This window comes from Sus scrofa, chromosome 7 (assembly GCF_054392235.1).
Source record: "Sus scrofa isolate SSC_HxYL_T2T_F1_AM1 chromosome 7, Sscrofa_HxYL_maternal_Yorkshire_Landrace_v2.0, whole genome shotgun sequence".
Classification (NCBI taxonomy): Eukaryota; Metazoa; Chordata; class Mammalia; order Artiodactyla; family Suidae; genus Sus; species Sus scrofa.
Genome location: NC_139389.1, coordinates 92923038 through 92946072, shown reverse-complemented (window position 1 = coordinate 92946072; position 23035 = coordinate 92923038). Strand labels below are relative to the sequence as shown.

Genomic DNA, 23035 nt, shown 5'->3' with positions numbered 1-23035 from the left:
TTGCAACATAATCTCCTCTCCCTTAGGACAGTTTATTTGACCTCCAACCTTATTCCCCAGTGACCCTTCCTGAGGGCAATTTTGTAGGAAGTTCTAGGGAATTCAACCTCTGTTGCTAGCTTTCTCTGCTAGTGGTATGGAATATGAGGGCGACCACATCACACTTTCAATGAAACAGAAATATCCATACTAGTACACCAGTAGCATGTCTTGGTTCCATAGCATAAGCATGGTTATTCTTCCCTCATTTGCAATTGTTACTGGTTTCCTAATTCCTATGTGCATTGTTTCTCTTTTTTTTTTTTTTTTTTTAACTACAGCCAAAAGATACATTAGTTCTAAGAACTTCCAGGTCCAGATAGTTTTGTTTTGTTTTGTTTTTTATTTTCTTTGAAACAGCCATATAGTTATTCTAGCTCTGGCCACCAGCTCATTGGCCAGTGGCCAAGTGTCTAGGTAGCTGGGCATGGGTTCTTCTTCTATGAGTTAGCTGTTCAAGGCAATTAATGGAGCACTTTTCCAAGATCAACTCAGTCTCAGATACTCTGAATGCACAGCTGTCCACCCTGAAACTGCATAGATCTGCTCTTTAGCAATTTTACTGTTAAAATGATGATTAAAAACAAAAAACTCAACCAAACAGGTAATTGTATACCTTAGACTATTCACAGTGCTAGAACCTCTAATAACATCAGTACCATATGGTCAGTCAGTTTACAACCCAGCTAGACAAGTTTGCTTAAGTATATTTGCTGGAGTGAGTAATGAAGGGAAGAGAGTAGAGAGAAGGCAGATTTCCATATGACATTTGCATATGATAAGTCAAGGAAAATACGGCTTAGTTTTTCAATTATATTCTAATTTAATTACAAATGTGGCAGAAACAACTGACATCTATAGGCAGAAAACTGAACATCGACCTACATTTTACATTCTGTGTAAAGGTTAACTTTAAAATGGATCACAGACTTAATTGTAAAACATAAAACTAAAACAATTTTAGGAAGATAAAGAAAGAAAATCTTCATGATATAGGGCTAGGTGAAGAGTTCTTCCACTTGACACTGAAAATAAGATCCATAAAAAGTAAAACTGAGACTAGACTTCAAAAACACAAACTTTTGGAGTTCCCTGGTGGCTCAGAGGGGTTAAAGACCCATTGTTGTCACTGCTGTGTCTCCGGTCATTGCCATGGCTCAGGTTCGATCCCTGGGCCCAGAACGTCCACATGCAGCAGACATAGCCAAAAAAAAAAAAAAAAAAGGTAAAAGGAAAAACTTCTGCTCTGTGGAAAAGTCTGTGAAGACACTGAAAAAAAAATACACTACTTAGTGAGAGAAAATATTTGTAAACCACATATCCAAAAAAGGACTTGTATTGAGAATGTAAGAACTTTCAAAACTCAACAATAGAAACAAAATAATCCAATTAGAAATTAGGCCAAGGTCATGGTCAGATAGTTCACTGAAGAGAATATATGAAGGGCAAATAAGCACATGATAAGATGTTTGATGTCAAGAGTCATTTAAATGTAAATTTAAACCACAATGAGATTATCATTACACACTTACCAGAATGGATAAAATTTTTTAAAATAATAATATCATATTGTTGATGAGAAAGGTAAATGGTAGAGCCCGGCTCTGGAAAAGTGTTTGGCAATTTCTTTCAAAACTAAAGATGTTCTTACCACATATATGACTTAGCAATTGAACAGTAGAAATACAAACTTAGGTTACACAAATAGTTATACAAGAATGTTTGTAGCAGCTTCATTCATAAATATCAAAAACTAGACACAATTTAAATGTCCTTTATGAGTGAAAGGCTAAACAAACTACAGTGCATCTTTACAATGGACTACTACTTAACAATTAAAAAAAGGAATAATCTACTTATATGTGCAACATCTTAGATGAGTCACAAGGGAATTATGCTGAGTGCAAACAGCTAATCCCCAAAAGTTACATACCATATAATTCCATTTATAGAACATTGTGGAAATGACAAAATTAGAGTGTGCAAGGACAGATTATTGGTTGCCAGGGTTGAGGCTAGATGGGATACAGGTGGCTGTGACTATAAAACAATAGAGGGAGGGATTTGCATGATGAAAGTGTTCTGAATCTTTTTTTTTTTTTTTTTTTTTTGTCTTTTTGCCTTTTCTTGAGCCACTCCCACGGCATATGGAGGTTCCCAGGCTAGGGGTTGAATCAGAGCTGTAGGCACCGGCCTACGCCAGAGCCACAGCAACACGGGATCCGAGCCATGTCTGCAACCTACACCACTGCTCACGGCAACGCCGGATCGTTAACCCACTGAGCAAGGCCAGGGATCAAACCCTCAACCTCATGGTTCCTAGTCAGATTCGTTAACCACTGAGCCAAGATGGAAACTCCAAAAATGTTCTGAATCTTGACTAGTAATTTACACAGGTGATAAAATTGTGTTAAACACACACGCACACATTTAAAATAATTGGGAACTCTGTTGGTAGATTGTATTGCCATCAACATCCTGGTTGTGATACCATGATAAGTGAGATGTCACCCCTGGAGGAAACTGGGTGAAGGATTCATGAAATCTCTCTGTATTGTGTTTTAGAAATGTTTGTGAATCTGTAATCTCTTCATAATAAAACATTTTTTTAATGCATCAAGATAAGAGTACTGGTTCTGTGAGTGCCAGCATGTGTTTCATAAATACATTGAAACTACCTGGGCCTGCCACTTCTCTATTTTCCACTGTGATCCAGAGCTCAGCCCTTCACAGGGTTTTAGTGTATGCTGTTCCCTCTGCCTCAGAATGCTCTTCCATCAGGTCTTTCCTTCCAGTGTAACACCATATCATGTGTCTTTCTCTGCAGGAACTTCACCTGTAGTAAGGGAATAGGGGCACCCTTGTTGTTAAGCTCCATTTAGCCCAACATAAGCCTAGACAAACGATGCACAACTAAATATTTTATTTTTATTACAGAGCCATGATTCTCAAAGCACAGTCCCCGTGGCTTGGTTAGGAGAGGATTCTAGCCTCAGCCACATTCTGTGTCTAGAAGCAATATCTCTCCAAACTGTTGAGTTTCGGTATTGAGCTTCAGTCGCACATTTAGACTTCCTGTGGGTAGTTGGGGCCTGTGGCCTTTCACATAGAGAATCGCCATCCTGGAAGATGTGCTGTCAATGTTGATCTTCAAAAGGACAAGGTGCCTAAATACTTCCTCTTCTCTTTCAGAAGGTTTCTTATCCCCTTTGCACACTTGCCTCCCTTTCCCAAGTGTTTTCAAGAATATATGGGACGCACAGTATATACAAAGGCATATTCTATTGTTCTAAATGATGTCAGGAGAGCAGTGACATGGTTTATGCTAGACACAGAGAGCCTTGGGGAACCAGGTAGGGTTTTTTCTCAAACTGTAATAATAATTTCAATAATCTGGGAGTGCCCAGAATAGCTGTCAGTTTCCTAGTTGAAAAGAACACTAAAGCTCCAGAGCCAGTTTAGATCTCCAACAGCACTTCCAGACCCAAACAAAGAGAGTTAATTTTATTTTATTTTATTTTGTCTTTTGTCTTTTTAGGGCCACAGTGGCGGCATATGGAGCTTCCATGTGAATTGAATCAGAGCTGTAGCTGTTGGTCTACACCACAGCCACAGCAACATGGGCTCTGAGCCAGGTCTGCGACCTACACCACAGCTCAAGGCAATGCCAGATCCTTAACCCACAGAGCAGGACCAGGATCAAACCCACATCCTCATAGATATTATCGGGTTCGTTAACCACTGAGCCACAACAGGAACTCCAACAGAAAGAGTTAATTTTGTCATCCTTCAAATGTACAAACAGAAAGCTACGATTTACCTGACTGCAATTATTCTATATTATCATAGCCTTCTAATATAGAATAATTGCAATTATTCTATATTATCACAGCCTTCTAAACTATTTTCCAAAGCCTGAACTGATGTTATGCATTTTCTGGGCAAGATTTCTGCCTTGCTTCTGACTTCCTTCCAATTGTCCAAGGGTTGATCCCTCCTGAAAGGCTGTAGATATCTTCAGAACTCGAAGTCTGGGACAATTTTATACCATTGCAAGATAAGCACCTTTTATTTCCTCTCCTTGTCCCTTGCCTTTGTCCCAAGAGTCATTTCTTCCTTAGGTGACTGTCAATGGGAACATATATTCCTTTCAAAGCAACACTCCTCCTATGAATTATTCTATAAGTTTAGGAAACTAAGGCATGATGCTGTGTTTGCTGACTTTGTATCAATGTAACTAAATTTATTTGCATCATTTTTCTTTTAGATTTCACATATAAATGATATAATGTGATATTTGTCTTTATCTGATTTACTTCACTTAGTATGACAATCGCTAGGTCCATCAGACTCACAGACATAGAAAATAAATTTAGGATTACAAAAGGAGTAAGGTGGGGGAGTGTGAATTAGGAGTTTGAGGTTAACACACTACTATTCATAAAATAGATAAACAATAAGGACCTACTGAATAGCACAGGGAACTATAGCCAATATCTTGTAACAACTATAATGGGAAAGAATCTGGAAAAGAATCTGAAAAATAAGTATATATTCTTTTTTAAAATAACATTATATAAAACCAATACATGAAAAAATATTATATATATTCTTTTCAAATTCCTTTCCATTATATATTATCTCTCTCTCTATATATATATGTATGTATATATGCACATATATATACACACACACCCAACTTATATATATGTATGTATATACACAACTTATATATATACACACACAACTTATATATGTATGTATGTGTATATACATATTCAACTTATATATATATATATATATATATATACATACACATAATTGAATTGCTTTGTTGTATACCAGAAACTAACACAAGATTAGAAATCAATTATGCTTCAATTAAAAAAAAAAAAAGTCAATGTAATTTCAACAGATGGGGGGAAAATGTGATCTGAGTTTCAGGTGGAGAGAGCTGCCTGTGTGCATGCAGGACTAAACAAAATGAAACTTCAAAAAAGTAGTTTGGGGCCAGAAGTGGATGGTTTTGAATGCCATGATAAGGAGCTGGGGATAGTTTTCTGGGACAGATGCAAAAGAAATGTGCCGAATTGTGAAGAGCCCTTTGCTTTAATTGTTGCTCCAATGCTGTTCTCCGAGCCCAGCTGTTAGAACCAACACTCACCTTTTAATTAGTGGAAATAAATGGAGCTGCATCATGCCTGCTTTTCTTGATTTAGATATACTTGAGCCTGACTGTTGGAAAAGTGAAAGTGGCCTTGAGGAGAAACTTACACCAAGGACAGAACAGAATGATAAATAGGGGAAACACACGCTCCAAGCTTAGGAATATGATTTAACAAAAAAAAAAAAAAAAAAAAAAAAACTGTCAAGCTTCCTGAAAACCAGGTGGTAAAGAGAGATTGTCAGTAAAAAGGATTCAAATGACAGGAGAACCTTTTCTAGTGCTGGTGCCTGGGGATGGGCAGAAACTGCCTTTGCTGGCAAACGAGAGTTTTGTCCATATGGGGCCATAGCTCCCAGGGTTTCCAGACAGCTCATATAACGTTATTCTCTTTATTAAAAGTTGTTCATCAAATGCTCGACTGAAAGTAATTTTATTTTACATTTCTTTTGAAAAACCTCTTAGATAAACTTAATAACTAGGAGAGGGAGAACCTACCTTGTTGGATCACACGTAGTAAAGGTGAACCTGGGGATGATCCCAGGCACCCTGCTGCCATCTTGGGGTGGGCAGGGGGACAGAATTTTCAAAACAGTAAACAAGGTAACAGAGATAAGCCAACTTTATCAATAGAACTCCCTGTAGAATAACAAGAGATTAGAATTCATCATACACTTGTTTATTCATTTAAACACAGACTATTCAGGGTCTCTCATGGGCTATGCACTGGGGTTGCAATGACAAACAGAAGAGACAGCATCCCTGTGCACAGGGAGTTCATGACCTAGGAGGAGAAGGAGCAGAGGCACACTTCAAAGAGCAGCCACTGTCATGTGGGTGAGTGTCACCACAGGAGAACAGCATCCCAGATGATCACATGATAGCAGCTATGCCAAGACAGGCGTTCCAGAGGAGGTAGGAACTTCAACTTGAAATTGAGGTTAATCTGTTAAGTGTGTCCTTGACAGAGTAGGGGAGTCCAGAGACCTGGAGGGGGTAAGTGCCCAGGGCATTTCAGGAACTTTGAAGAATATGGAAAGCTGGGGAGGGGAGAGGATGGAGGATAACCAAGGTCAGATCAGACAGGCATTTGGGAGACTTGCTGGAGAATTTGAATTTAATGAGAATTAGGAAGAGTTCTTGCTGTGGTGCAGTGGGATCTGTGGCATCTCTGGAGCCCTGGGATGCAGGTTGGATCCCCAGCCTAGCACAGGGGGATAAGAATCCAGGGTTGCCACAGCTGTAGTGTAGGTTGCAACTACAGCCTGGATCTGATCCCTGGCCCAGGAACTCCATCTGCACAGGGAAGCCAAAAAAGAAAAGAAACCAAAGAATTAGGAAGAGGAATGGGAATAAGGTTTGTGCTTCTTCACTTGACAAAGGCTTTTGGAGAAGAAACCTTGCATATTACACATATTTCCACATTTTATTCTCTATCAAGGGTATTTTATGTCTCTCATAAGCATCTATGGCTTAAGCCTTTCAGTCCTGTAGGGTTTTTTGTTTGCTTTTCAGGGCTCTGCTTGCAGCATATGGAAGTTCCCAGGCTAGGGGTCCAATCAGAGCTGCAGCTGCCAAACTAAGCCACAGCCACAGCAATATGAGATCCAAGCCATGCATGCTGCCTAAACCACAGCTCACCACTACGCCAGATTCTTAACCCACTAAGCAAGGCAAGTGATCAAACCCATATCCTCATAGATACCTTGTGACTCAGCGGGTTAGGTTCGTAACCCGCTGAGTCACAAGGGCACTCCCCTTTATAGTCCTTTGTATTTACTAGCAAATTTCCCATTGTATTTAGTAGGTCCCCAAAAGTTTTGACCCATTGTTTTTAGAAAACAACTCTTCTTTAAAGAGGTAAAGCATGCATCTACAAGATTCCTAATGTTTGGCCTCCCATTTCCTGTTCTTATATCAAATATTTGATTCACTTGGTTTTAAAGTGCTATTTCATTAAATTATTAATTCATGAGCAGTAGCAGTGATGCCAAAGTTATACATAATTATACATTGTACCTAATAACATTTTATACTAAAATTCCATAAAATAGATTTATTTTTATTTTTAGTAAAATTACCTATTACTGATAACTTTATGTCACTTATGTTTCTCCCCCTTTGAACCTAAAGATTGGAACCTTCAAATTTGGCTGTTCTGTGACCTCAGAAATGATGTAGTATAGAGTTTACAGCATAAAAACTCATATAGATTTAAATTCTACCTTCATTGTGTGATATTGAGCAAGATGCTTACCCTCTCCGTTCTTCAGTATCCTCATGAAAAAAACAGTAGTGCCTCAGGGGTTATTGTAAGAATTAAATGACACAATTATGTAAAGTTATCCAAACAGAGCCTGGAAGGGGATAAATTCTCAAAGAGGTTGGTTATTTTTTTATTTTTATTAATTATTATTTTCTTCGCCACACTTATATAGAATTAGAAGACAATAATATATTTCTTTTTTTAATTTTATAATGATTTTTTTTCCATTATAGCTGGTTTACAGTGTTCTGTCGATTTTCTACTGTACAGCAAGGTGACCCAGTCACACATACATGTATACATTCTTTTTTCTCACATTATCATGCTCCATCACAAGTGACTAGACATAGTTCCCAGTGCTATACAGCAGGATCTCCTTGCTTATCCATTCCAAAAGCAATAGTTTGCCTCTATTAACCCCAAAGGATAACATATTTCTAATGAGTAACGTTTCTGGTGATTAAAGCTTAATGCTATGAGCAGCCATTTTTGAATATTTGGGGCTGGAACGCCTGCTAACTGTGAAATCCCTTATCAACACATATCAAAATAATTATAGTTGCTTCTAGGAGTCATTGTACCAAATATCAAATTTAGCGTGAAGCTTCAGTAGGAGTGTCCTAGGGAAGACAGTTTATCCCTAAACTAAATGGCCCTAAGTAATTCATTTCTACAATGTGGTTGCTCTTTTTTGAATCTGCTCTTACTTGCAAGGCTATCAGTTGGCAATCCATGTGACTGTGGGTTTGCCTACATCTAGTAACCCCTTAAACTCCTATTTTTATGGCTATTATAAAGTATAAAACAAGGAGATAAATGTTCTGTATATTGGGACAGTAATGAGGATTTCTAGAAAAATCTTTGCAATCAGTCAAATCTATATATTTTGTACTCCAATTTTTATGGTTTCTACTCCCCCCCCCAAATTACCAACAGTGCAATTTATTTTTTAAAGACATTATATATAAAGGACACATTTAGTTTACAATAAGAGAAAAGTGGCCCCACGTTCACCCTGCAAAAAGTCTGCTATTTCATGTGCTCAAAGGAATAATAAAAATGAAACAGTCAGCTGCTCTCCCCTTTTAAATCTAACCTGAACTTTAGGGAATGGAGACTTTACAACATTTAAGTTAAACTTGAAGTCTCACTTAGAACTAGAATAGCACTATGTACATTTGACTTATTTAAGTGCATTTATCAAAAGGAAACTGTTTTGTCTGTTTAAACAGACATCAAATTAGTGCAATCATATACACACCAATGCAACAACAACAACAGCATTTTTTACTAAGTCTTCCTTCCATTTTGATCGTCTGCTGAAGTGTTTGGGCTACATTTGATTCTTCCATCTGAAGGATAAATGTAGTTGCCTCTGAGAGTAGAGGTAGAATTAATGAACACAACCATTCCCTTCTCTCAGAAAAGATCTGTGTTTCCCCAAAAGACTGATTTTTATGGCTAGTTTGATAAGGCACAAAGAGGTCACACTGAGGGTGTCAAAGGTAACTCCAGGTTGTTCTGTTTTGCTGTCTGCTCAAAGGACTGGTTGCTTGATGTCATGTAGCCTTGCACCTGTCTTAATAGCAACAGCAGGCAAACAATGTGTTTTAGATGAGTTACTTGTTCCCATGGCTGGTCTAATAGCAATAACTACAGAAGTAATAAATTGTCAAGTTGGGTGTTTAAAGGCTTGGTTTAGAGGTCAAACTTTCATGTTAACTCCACTGATTAAAAAGCAAGGCTTCTCAAATATTGTTTCTGCTTTCCAAAACCAAAAAGACAATTAAGTTCATGGAGGAACCAAAAAAGTCCCAGAAGAAAGTTGGAGTCAGACAGTATCCTTTCAGCTGCCAGGGGTTTCTTACAACAAAGAAAAATCAATACGAATGAAAATTTAGCAAAATAAGCTATAAGGAAAGAGTGTGATCGTGTTAGGAAAAAAAAAAAAAATTACCGTGTGGAGTTAAAGCAATAAAGAGACAAAGAGATGAAGTGAAAAGCCCAGATCAGACTGTAAAAGAATGTCTTAAAGCAAGTGACGTGCTGAATGGGCAGCAGACTCAGAGCCCAGGCAGCAGACTGAGCTTATAGTGATTCAGTGATTCACTGTATGCACTCATTCATTTGTTCATCACACTTCCATCATGAATGAGGCACTCTGCTTTGTCTTGAAGAAACAGACTAATCACCTCAGTCTCTGCTCTCGAGAGATATGCAGTTTATTAGGTCGGTTAACAAATCAGAAAAAAAAGAAAAGACAAAAGGGAAAATGTAAAGGACCATCAACAGAGTTGAAACTAAGCCAGTGAGACTCGGGGGTCACAGATGTTCCAGAGACTAAGCCAGAGAAATGACCAGAGTTAGCAAAGATTTTTGATGAAGCTTGAAACCAAGCAAGAATAAACAACCAAAATCTGTCAGCTTCTGGAAGGAAGGGAATATTTTTATTTATTTTTAATTTGGGGGACACTTTTTATAGCAGTTGCTTTGCACCAGGAACTAAGAAGCTACAAATAGAAGCTCATTAAATCTTCAAAACAGGAGTTCCCATTGTGGCTCCACAGGTTATGAACCCTCCTAATACGGATCCCTCGTTGCCGTGAGCTGTATGCGTCTTGGATCCCGTGTTGCTGTGGCTGTGGCGTAGACCGGCAGTTGCAGCTCCGATTTGAGCCCCATCCTGGGAAATTCCATATGCCACAGATGAGGCCCTACAGAGCAAAACAAACAAACAAACAAACAAACAACAAAAAAAAACCAAAACCTTCAAAACAACTCTACAGGTATTTTTTTCTTCCAAGAAGCCCGGTTGCGGTTGCGGTGTTTACCCCCTCTACTGGTTCACTACCCTAAAGGCAGAAAGACCTGCATTCTGTGTCCCATAATCAGCAGTGGCTGATGCAAAATAGACACTAAGTGCTTGCGGGCTTAGTGAAAGCTCTGTGATAGCAGAAGCGAACATCGACAGATCATTCCATTTTCTTTTTGAGAAGCACAAGGGCCAATCTCCACCCCTGCTGGTCTAAAGCCTGCACATCAAATCAAAAAGGAGTACATGGTAAGTATACGGTCAGCTTCCAAAGGAGCTCACGAGTTCATTATCCTTCTCAGTTGCAATGGTTAAAGAAACCTACCCAGGTTCGTGCATCCACTTAATTTGATATTTATTTCATAAGTCCTTGGGGGCAGGCACTGTTCTCCATGTGGCAACTATAACAGAAAAGTAGCAGACAGGGTCTTTCGATGACTGTCAAAGGACCAAGTTAATCACAGATTGTCATTAAGGCTATGAAGACAAGTTGGGACATGGAGTAACAGGGTGGGGCACGATACATAGGAAATTTGAGTCTCCTTGCGAAATGGCATTCAAATGAGGGCCTGAAGGTTAAGAAGGATCCAGCCCTTCAGTAAAACTGGAGGAAGAAGGGCATTTCCAGCAGAGGGAACATCAAGTGTAGAGACCCAAATGCAGGGAAATGCTCTGGCGCTTTGAAACAGTGCAGGTAGAGCCTCCTGGGTGAGGAATATGGGGTACAGGAAGACAGCAGAAGGGGCCAGACCATGCAGGACCTTGTGCCCACAGCAGAGAATTTGGAGATTATTCTAAAGAAGTAAGAAACCTTGGGAGAGTTCAAAACAGTGAATTGTTTAAGTTTGAAAAACTCTTCCATGTGGAAGATGGATTGGTTAGGGTAAAATTCAAGTGGGAAAGTTATGACTCTTAGAGGAAAGAGTTCTGGGGGAGAGGCACAGGAAGCAGAGGTGAAGATGTGATGAGAAGCTGACAGGTCCATTCAGCACAGATGAGATTTGGTACTGCCTTGTATTTGGGGAATAAGGGCAGTGATGATGTCCAGAGTGGAGTTTTGAGTTACAGTGTAAAGAGTGCCATGTGTTAAGGTGAGGAGAACTAGGGAAAGAAAAGGAGTGGGGAGTCTAAAACTTGAACAATGCATAATAAGCTGTTTTACCTGATGGAAAACTGTCTTCCAAATCAGGGCTTAAATAAAGTATAATATGAAGTTAATTCTGGTCATCAATATAGTAAATTAGTATTTGATAAGATGATCATAAAAATATCTCCTTTAATAAAAAATACTCCAAATATTGAGGCCAGTCATAGTGACTTATCATATTAGGTGCTCAGTAAATCTGTGTTGAAATAAATCCAAATGAAAGTCAAGAGGTAGGAGAAAAAAAGAGAGATCCAGAATAATAAGGTTCCTTTCAGGCTCTGCCACTTCAATATTCAGTGACTTGGGGGAAGTTAAACTGTGAATTTCAGTATTCTCATATGTGGATTGAGAAGATAAATAAATATTTGGTTAAATTTAATTTGTTTAAATTTATTTATTTGGTTAAATAAAATATATAGTGTAAAAGCAGAGACACATAAAAGACCCTAAAACCCATATACCCCTTCCTATAGCTTCAGCTATTATTTGTTCCCAAGTTTGAGTCTGTAAGCATTTTTGCCTTCTCTACATTGACTTAGATTAAATTTCGTCTTACCATCTAAGAGAGCATTGTGCACAAAGTAGGAATTCATCTTTGCTGATTAACAGATTCCTTTAATTAAATGTAAACACTCAAGAAGAACACATAAGTAGCACAATGTACCTCAGTCTACAGGATTCTGTCACCTATCTTTGTCCTAAAGATTCCCCTTCTGCCCTTTTTTCATTGACAGGCAGCCAAAGAATGAGAACTTGCCTTCCGATCTATTGTGAGCAAAGTGAAATCATGCTCTTCCAGCATAACAAAAACCTATAGGCAGCTGTAAAATATAATTTCCTTTCAGCTTCTTGACAGATTTGATATAAATTTCAGTGCACACTTAAAGGGGCCACTTTAAAAGATAAATTTCCTTGTGTATGTCTGACAATAGTGTATATGTTCAGAGGCTCCACTTTTTTTACAAGAGAGGAAAAAAGGCTATGCTTTTACACAATCAAAGGTTAAAGTAAGCTCCTTCATTCATGTGGTTTCATTCTCTTATGCATATTGAAATACCTCAGAAAGATTTATAACCCTGGTTCATACAGTCAGACTTCCAGTAAATGAGTCCCTTTTTTGAAGGTTAAATATTTATGCTTTTATTTTCTTGCTTGATGCAGACAATAAGAGTAAACCCTGGATAATCACGGAGCGATGGTGACAGACAGGGTTAGGACGAGAAATGGTGGCTGGGTCGTACATCTACGCTCCTACATTCTTATTTCCTTTGGAAGTGAATGAATGAATGAATGAATGAATCAAATCTCCCCAACAACCAGTCCCAGGAAGCAGAAGTGAATCTCCGTAGAAAATGTGAGTCTAAGTTAGTCTAAAATTCTCCACACATCCAATCTAGTAAGATAGATCTTAGGAGATGATAATAATTACCCTTCAGAAGAACAGCAGTTATAGTGAGTGAAATATTTTTACATACATACCCTTGAGCTTTATAGAACGCTATGGGGTGGACATGCAGACATTTTTACCTCACAGCTGAATAAGCTGATGTTTTATGTGCATGAATAACTTGTTTGTGTCAGGTAGGTGGTTAATGCAGGACTGTGACAACTGCATTATCTTGCTTCCTATGGCAGTGATCTGCCCATCGTTTGCTTCTAATGATGACAACGATAACAACAAATTACAGTTTAACAAAAGTATACCATGTTATCACATTTGATCTTTAGAGAAAAACCTTCAGTATTTCTTATCTTAGTTTTCACCTGATATTTATTTGCATAAAAGTTTTTGTAAAATTCAATAAAATGAAAAATAGCAATTCCTTGGCACTTCACCCTTAAGACCTGCTCCCTGAGAATCACCTACTTTTAGTTCTATCACTTATTGCTTCTGGTATTTATCCACACACTTACAGGTGACATTTTTGCATTGCTATTTCTCAGGTCCTCAGTTCTAGACTTCACATATTGACCCCTAAGATGGAAGATAAAAATCAGGTGCTGAACCTCCTCCCCCAACACACAAATGTGTACATACTTTTCCACTCAGTTTCTCTATGGAGTTATTAAATTAGTTTGGCTAAATCAATATTTAGTGTATATATTACCATGGCTATTTAAATATTCTTTACAGTTACTGCAGAAAATACTAAATTCCCTTTATTTCTCCATCTTCCTGAACTCCTTTTTTGTTTATTTATTTTCCCCCTTGATATCTTTTCTGAGTTTTCTATGTACCTATCCAATAATTTTGTTCTAAACTTTCTTAAAATGATGGTATATATTATCAGTTAATAGTATCACCATTCAATATATACATATTATAATATATAAATATTTCTCCTGAACCTTCAGGCCTCTTGTCCTAGCTTTCCAGGCCATAGCACAGCCTTTATCTAGGTATTTTTTAGCTCTTTCCATATATTGCATCCTTATTTAATGTTTATCTTCTGACTTCCATCCTTATTTTGGTGGAGCAAATCCTCTGATAACTTCCTGAGAAAGAAGCATGAGCAACTACACTTTGATAACTTTTTAAGCTAAAATGTATTTATTTTTTCCTTTCACAATTTGTTTATGGTTTATCCCTACCTTAAATTGAAGAAAATTCACCCAGAATCATGAAGACTGTCTTCCACTTTTATCTCTTCAGTTGTGTTGAAATATCGTGATTATTCATTTTCTGGATGCATTCTTTTCTTTATGAGAGCTTTAAAATCTTTTATCCTTAATAACGTTCTGAATTATCAATGCATGAGGCCTGGATGCTGATATTTTCTTATTTATTATTTTGTGTTCTTAATGGAGCCATTTCAACCTGGGGGTTTTTTATCCTTCAACCCTTCAAACATCACTTAATTTGTAATTTTGTTCTGTTGATTTTTTTCTAAAAATCCCATTAATTCAATTGAATGCCCTAGATTTAATTTCTATGTCTTTTTCTTTCTTTCTTTCTTTTTCTTTCTTTTTCCCTAGGGCCACACCTGCAGCATACAGAAGTGCCAGGGCTAGGGGTACAATTGGAGCTGCAGCTGCTGGCCTACCCCACAGCCATAGCAACACCAGACCTGAGCCACATCTGCGACCTATGCCATGGCTTGTGGCAACGCCAGATACTTAACCCACTGAGTGAGGCCACGGATCAAACGTGCATCCTCAAGGATACTAGTCGGGTTCTTAACACTCTGAACCACAACAGGATATCCAACATCTATTTAATATTATCAAATCTCTTCTACTTTTCATTTCTTTGCATTAAAAGGAAAAGATAAAAGTATATAGAGTAAAATGCAAAATTTTAGGTATACAATTGGATGAATTTTGGTGAATGTATGTGCCCATATGACCATGGGATCACCCACAATTAAGATGTGAATGTTTCCATTACTCTCTCTGGACAATCCTCACGCACATTCCATTTCCTCAATTGTCTTCTGATTCTTGACAGTCCATTTCGATTTAATGTAAAATAAACTTTGACCAAAGACATTTTTGGGGAAAAAAGGGTTATTGACTGTTAAGACTGACTGTTATAGAGCACAAGAGGACTAAGAAATTATGTTGGAGACACTCTTCCTCACACAAACGGCAGTACCAAATATTCTTGTTGGCATTCTGGAAGCTAAGTTAGAAGGATATTAATGGTCAGTATAAGTCATGTTTCAACCAGAGAAGCAGAACCAGTAAGAGATCTAAATATAGATTAAGTATATGATATGGATATAGATATATGTCTTTATCTATATCAATCTGTACGTGCCTATATAAGGAAACTTAGTACAAGGAATTGGCTTCCACAATTATTGGGGCTGGCTAAGCAAATTCAAAGATCAAAGGTCATGGGGTCAGGAAGAGAAGATTATGATTAGGCTAGAACCCTACAGGCACAGGTGAAATTTTTGTCCACATGTTTCAGTCTAGAAGGAAGATCCAGGGGCAGAGAGAAACAATTGAAAAGATAGCAAATGTTTGGAGTCTTTTTATCCAAAAAAGTCCTAAGCTCTCTTTTAAAGGGCTTATCCTAATTAAGTAGACTTACTGAACTCTTTTTTGATAAACTTAAAGTGTGTGGATTAGGGATTTTATATATATCTTCAAAATATCTTCACAACAGCACCTAGATTAGAGTTTGATTTTATAACTGGAGGAAGGTGTGTTCATGCCATGTCATGACTGTCCTCCAGCTGTGCCCCATAGCCCACCCCAACAAGAAACTACTAGAAGGGAAATTCAGGCTAGTCAAGTTAAAACATCAAAAGCCCATTATAGGGTCTCAGGATCACGATGAAGACATCTGTTTAATTCCTTTATTTTGATCACACCAACTAGCCTACTCTCTCAGTTGTACCCAGGGTCAAGTCCCAACCCTCTTTCAGTTTCTTTAGAGAGAAAAGCTCCCATTTCTTATTAGGAGAGGAACCTGGGGTAAGTGCTCCTCAGACTTTCAGCCATCCTCTTGTTTTCAGCCTAATTACCCATCTTACCTTTTAAATAATCTCTAGTTCCTAAGATTCTGGCCTTTTACAGCTCAAGTGATTTACTTTTGTTGGAAAACCCATTGGGCTTTCATCTTTCACCAATCCTAGAAAGCAGTTTCTATTCATTTATTCACTTGCCACCTTAATTTTATAAGAGTAAATTTCAGAGGTTCTCACCACAAAAACCAACAAAATGAAACAGATAACTATGTGAGAAGATGATTGTGTTAATTAGCTTGAAAGTAGTAATTATTTAAATAAGTATATGTATATCAAAACATCATCATATAGTATCTTATATGTATTTTATTTTAAATGTTTTAAAAATTGAAGAATATTCTTCTCCCAGTTGATGTCTTCCCTCCCGTATTCTTGCTCTTATTTTTTGTAATTTTTATTTTAGTTGATTTACAATGTTGTGTCAATTTCTGCTATACAGCAAAGTGACCCAGTTATGCATACATGTATACCTTTTTCTTATATTACTTTCTATCATGTTCTATCACAAGTGATTGGTTATATTTCCCTGTGCTATATAGCAGGACCTCATTGCTTACCCATTCTAAATGTAATAGTTCACATCTACTAACCCCAAACTCCCAGTTCCTCCCCCTCCCTTTGGCAACCACAAATCTGGTCTTCATGTCTTTAAGTCTATTTCTGTTCTATAGGTAGGTTCATTTGTGCCATATTTTAGATTCCACATATAAGTGATACCATATGGTGTTTGTCTTTCTCTTTCTGATTTACTTCGCTTAGTACAAGAATCTCCAGTCGTATCCATGTTGTTGCAAATGGCATTATTTTGTTCTTTTTTATGGCTGAGTAGTATTCCATTGTATATATGTACACTTTGTGGTCATTACTTTTAAAATAGCAAGGAAGGCAAACAAAAACACTCCTCCTAGTATACTATCATTAAAAAGACAGCCTTTGTATTTCTGCAGTATCCATTGTGATTTCCCCTTTTCCATTTCTTATTTTGTTTATTTGGGTTCTCTTTCTCTTCTTCTTGGTAAGTCTGGCCAGAGGTTTGTCAATTTTGTTTACCCTTTTAAAGAAACAGCTCTTGGTTTTATTTATTTTTTATACTGTTTTTTGAATCTCTATTTTATTGATTCCCTCTCTGATCTTTATGATTTCCTTCTTTCTGCTGACTTTAGGTTTTGTTTGTTCTTCTTTTTCTAATTATTTTAGGTGGTAGGTTAAGTTGTTTATTTGAGATTTTTATCCTTTTCTTAAAAAAGCCTGTATTGCTGTTAACTTCCCTCTAAAAACTGCTTTTGTGGCATCCCATAGATTGTGAGTGGTTGTGTTTCATTATCATTTGTCTCAAGGTACTTTTTAATTTCCCTTTTGATTTCCTCATTGACCCATTGGTTTTTTAGTAGTATATTGTTTAGTCTCCATATAGTCAGTTTTATTCTCATTTCTTTTCCTATGGCTAATAGTTTCATGCCATTGTGGTCAGTGAAGATGCTTGAAATAATTTCTATGCTCTTAAATTTGTAGTTGTTAGTTTTGTGCCCCAGTATGTGGTCAGTCCTTGAGAATGTTCCATATGAACTTGAAAAGAATGTTTATTCTGTTTTTTTGGGGGGATGTAATGTCCTGAAAACATCAATTAAGTATAAATATTCTATTGTGTCATTTATATTTCTGTTGCCTTATTGATTTTATGTCTAGAGGATATGTCCATTGATATGAGTTGTGTGTTAAACTCCCCTACAATTGTTCCATTCCCATCAATTGCTCCTTTTATGTCTGTTAGTATTTGTTGTATGTATTTGTGTGCTCCTATATTAGGGAAATATTTATTGACAAGTATAATATCCTCTTCTTGAATTGATCCTTTTGTCATTAGTGTCCTTCTTTGTCTTTTTGTGGTCTTCATTTTAAAGTCTGTTTTCTTTGATATGAATATTGTGTGTGACTCCTGCTTATCTGTCATTTCCATTCTCATGAAATATATTTTTCCATATCCTCACTTTTAATTTATATGTGTCCTTAGCCCCAATGAGAGTTTCTTATAGGCAGCATATTTATTGTAGCCTCTTACTTTTTGGTTTTTGTTTTATCTAGTCTGCCACACTGTCTTTGATTGGAGCATTCAGTCCATTGACATTTAAGGTAATTATTGATAAATATGTATTTATAGCCATTTTATACCTTGTTTTCCAGTTGATTCTATGTTTCTCCTTTGTTCCTTTCTCTCTTTTTTTGTTGTCGGATGTTTGCCTTTTACATTATGCTTGTGTCCTCTTTTTAGTTTTTGGGCATGTATTGTTTGGTTTTTGGTTTATGGTTGTCCTGTCTTTCAAGTATGTTAAACTCTTCCTATATCTGCTTGCTTTAGCCTGATATTCATATAGGTTGAAACACATTCTAAAAAAAAAGAAAGTCTAGATTTTCTTACTTTCCTTCTCCACATTTTATGATTTTGTTGTCCTTTTTTACATCTTTATGTTTATCCTTTTGCTGTTCCTTGTGTTTATCATCACTTTTACAAATAGTTTTTTTTCTTTTAGATCTGTATATTGGCTTATTTAAGTAATTACTTTCCAGTTGTGATTTCCTCCATCCTATATCTTCTTACTTCTTTCCTGTTTATTGACCTTTCAGTATTTCTTTTAGAATGGGTTTAGTATTGCTGCATTCTATTATTTTTTGTTTTTTTGGAGAAATTTTTTATTTCTCCTTCTATTTTAAATGATAGTCTTACTGGGTAGAGTATTCTAGGCTGCATATTTTTCTCCTTTTAGAACTTTGAATATACCTTGCCTCTCTCTTCTGGCCTGTGCTGTTTCTGTAGAGAAATTAACTGAATGCCTTATAGAAATTCCCTTATAATTAGCTCTTTGTTTTCCTCTTACTTCCTTTAGAATCTTCTCATTTCTCTAACCTTTTCCATTTTTAAAATACTATAAAAGAGACCTCAGGATGGGTTTCTTTGGTTTCAGCTTTTTTGGAGCTCTCTGTTCTTCCTGTATCTAGATATCTGTTTCCTTTAGATTTGGAAAGTTTTCAACCATAATTTCTTCAAATATATTTTCAATCCCCTTTTCTTTTTCTTCTCCTTATGGAATCCCTATTGTTCATAGATTGGCCTGCTTTATATTATTGCATAGATCTCTTATATTGTTTTCATGTTTTTTCATTTGGTTTTCTGTCTGCTGTCCTGATTGGGTGATTTCCATTATTCTATCTTCCAAGTCACTTACTTGTTCCTCTGCATTATTCATTCTGCTCTTCAATGCCTTTAACTCAGCTTGCATCTCTGCAAATGTATTTTCTAATTTTCCTTGGCTCCTCCTTATATTTTCTAGTACCTTTCTAAAGTAATCTTCATTATTGTTCATATGCAGTCTTAATTCCTTCAGAATTTTCACTATCTCCTTTTTGAACTTGGTGTCTGTTAAACTGCAGAGGTCTGTTTAATTGATGGCTCCTTCAGGGGAATTCTTCTGTTCTTTTACTGGGGAATGGTTCCTGAGCTTCATAATTTTTGTTATATTTTTCTTATTCTGTGCATTTAGGGAAAACAACTACTATAGTCTTGTATAGTTATTTATATGGGAGAGCACCCCTGGGCAGTTTGTGAGGGCTTACTATTTGTGTGCGTGTGTGTGCATATGTGTGTGAAGGATGCTTTTGGTTTGGATGCTTTCAGTTTGGATGCTTTCTGTCTCTTTCCTCAGTGTGTGCAGGCTGTTATCTCCTTGGTAGAGGGTGTGGGCAGGGACTGTAGCCAGTGCCTGGTTACTGGGCCCTTGACAGTGGAAAGGACCCATAGGGATGTGGCACAGGCTGCTCCTGGTGGCAGGGCCCTGGGAAGTGACAGTGACCCTCAGGGAGGTGCAAGCAGGGCCCAGAGCCTTTGGCAGTGGCAACAGCAAGGTATGTACCTTCCCAGGGTAGTGAGAACCACAGTGGATGGTGCTAGATTGCAGTGCCCTCCATTGCAAGGATCCCAGAGGTGACTGGGGCTGCAGGTGCTGTCTGTTTACAGACCCATAGAAAACAGACAGCACCTGCAGCCCACCTCTGGAGTCTGAGATTGCTGTGACACTTTGTCCCTGCTGCCCAAAGCCCACTCAAAAGGCATCCTACCACCGCCTAAAAGACCATGCATGCACAGAGAAAAATATTCCTATGGTGGTCCCAGTCGCCCTCCCCCAAAATGGTACCTTGCTTCTCCTATGGGCCCAGGCCTCCTCCTGCATTCCTGCAGCTGTGGCATTCTGCTCCCTAGCCTGTAGCACGCCACTCCATAGCCTCTCAGGCTGTCTCCACATAGCTAACCATAGTACTCTTCCCAGAACTGACCCCCAAATATGGGTCTCAGCACCCAGCCTCCACCTGAGTGTCTCAACCTGTGGTGTGTGGGGGCAGTGGTACTGATGGAGGGTCTGTGTGGCTCTGTCTCTGCTTTACCCTCCTCAGTTTTGCCAGGTGCTTTTCTCAGAGGCTTTGAGGTTCCCTTTCTATCCTGGCTGATCTCCCCATCAGTTAGGTAGCCCCCACGGTGCGGGTTCCTTTCCTCTTTCATAGCTCCCTCTCAGGACTGCTGATCCCATCCTAATTCCTTTTTTTTCTTCTTCTCTCTCTCTTTTTCTTTCCTTTTATTCTACCCAGTTATGTGGAGGGCTTCTTGCCCTTTTTGGAGGTTTAAAGTCTTCTCCCTATGTTACTATATAGATGTTCTATACCTCCTGTTCTACATGCAGATTTTTTTTTTTTAATGTGCTTTTGGGAGAAGTTGAGTACCATGTCTTACTCCTCCACCATTTTGACCCTGCCTCTTGTTCTTACATTCTACAAAGTTTCTTTCTGGACTTTAGCTCAGATGATAATTAATATTTCCAGAAATAAAATATTCTTTAATGTATGTACATCGTTTTTTACATAATTCTACTGCATGCATACTTAATAGACTATAATATAGTGTAAGTGTAACTTTTTCTATATGCCCTGGGAAACCAAAAAAGCATGCAACTTGCTTATTGCAATATTCACTGTATTGAAAAGTTGAACTTGCAGTATCACCAAAGTAAGCCTATATAAAAATTAAAAAATGGTCAGTGTAAGTGTAACTTACATGATAAATGATGATGATAATTTTTTCTTTTTTATATATTTTTACTGTCCTTATTGGCCTGTTCATCACATTGTTGAATACAAATGGAGATAGAAACAAAACCACTAACTCAAAAAGACATATGCACCCCCATGTTCACTGCAATATTATTTATATTGCAACACATAAATGGACCTTGAGGGCATTATGCTAAGTGAGTGAGTCAGACAAGGACAGACAAATACCATGTGATCTCACATATATGTGCAATTTAAAAACCCAAAATAAAACAAATGAGCTCATAGGTACGCAAAACAGTTTAGTAGTTGCCAGAGGTGGGGGATGTGGGGGTGAGCAAATGGGCAAAAGGAATTAAATAGCACAAACTTCCAATTATGAAATAAGTAAATCATGAGGATGTAATGTACAGATGGTGACTATAGTTAATAATACTGTATTGCATATCTGAAAATTGCTAAAAGAGTAGATCTTAAAAGCTCTTATCACAAGAAAAAAATTGTATTTATGTATGGTGACAGATGTTAATTAGACTCATTGTGATCATTTTGAAATATACACAAATATGATATTTATATTGTACAACGGAAACTAATACAGTATTACATGTCAATTACAATTCAATTAAGAAAGAGAACAGAAGCAACCTCTTTTTTTTTTTTTTTTTTTTTTTTTTGCGTTTTAGAGCCACACCCACAGCGTATCTAAGTTCCCAGGCCAGGGGTCAAATTGGAGCTACAGCTGCTGGCTTACACCATAGCCACAGCAACCCAGGATCTGAGCCACATCTGCAACCTGCTCCATAGTTTATGGGAATGCCAGAACCCTGACCCACAGAGCAAGGCCAGGGATAAAGCCTCCATCCTCATGGATTCTAGTCAGATTCGTTTCCACTGTACCACAATGGGAACTCCTAGAGACAGTATTTTTAATTGATAGTTAAAGGATGAAACTGTCAAATGATCATGGAAATCCTGTTTATATTAAGAAGCAAATATATATTTAAATATAAACACTTAAAATAAACCAAAATTTAGATAAATAGAATAAATTCTTATTTTAAAAATGAAAAAAGAAAAAATAACAAAAGAGGAAACTACAATATACAGAAGACAAACCAGCCAAAAGTTGTTTATTTGAAGAAAGGAAAAAATAAACTTCATGCCTTTAAGGACTTATATAAGAATGTCCATGACATTAGCATCAAAATAGCAAAAAGCAATAATAACCATTAATATATAACCATTAAGGAGTGCCTTTGTGGTGCAGTGGGTTAAGGATCTGGCTTTGTCACTGCAGTGGCTTAGGTCTCTACCATAGTGTGGATTTGATCCTGGGCCCTGGAACTTCCACATGCTGCAGATGTGAACAATATATATGTACCGCATAATACCTAGGTATATATAAATGTTAATAAAAAACAAATAATAATAACCGCTATAACTATGCATAAAAATAGATGCATTATAATATACATACATATATAATGTTTTTATAGCAATGGGGAAAAAATTGATTTACAGCTGTATACCTCAACAGGAATTAATTTTATAAATATATTACTGATTTTCTCTAATCAGGATCCAGAACTGATTTTGTGGGAGGGTAGATGAACATATATCCAAACAAAGTCAGATCTCTGCCACCAATAGTGGAACAACTTAGCCCTAGGATAATGATGCTCTGGCTGTCTCTTAAAAGCTAGCTACAAAAACTTCAAAGTTTTTCCAAGTGACTAGGATGGCCAGCAATCCCAGTTTACCCTGAATGAAAATGTTCTCAGGATGAAGAATGTTTAATTTTAAAAGTTGGACAATCTCAGGTAAATTGAATGAGTTTTTTTTCCCTTACAAAACTTAAGGATATTATAGAAACATAAAAATATCTAGAACTGAATAAAGAAAATTTCACAGTCTGTCATTCAATAAAAAATTACCAAGTATTTACAGAAGTGGGAAAATATTACTCACATGAGGAGATAAATCAATAGAAAAAGATCCAGGAATGATGAAAATTATAGAATCAATAGGCAAG

At 37.2% G+C, this 23035-nt stretch overlaps 1 long non-coding RNA gene across 2 annotated transcripts in view; it reads right to left on the bottom strand.

Annotated features, from left to right (window-relative positions):
* The window catches only part of LOC106504490 (uncharacterized), a 754869-nt gene that overhangs the window by 148611 nt on the left and 583223 nt on the right, over nucleotides 1-23035 (bottom strand). The window contains exon 8 of one of the 2 annotated variants that reach the window (XR_014810927.1): nucleotides 5702-5842. The exons of the other annotated variant lie outside the window; for it this stretch is intronic. This is a non-coding gene — a long non-coding RNA (uncharacterized LOC106504490). The remainder of the gene's footprint in view (nucleotides 1-5701; nucleotides 5843-23035) is intronic. 2 annotated transcript variants of the gene reach the window in all.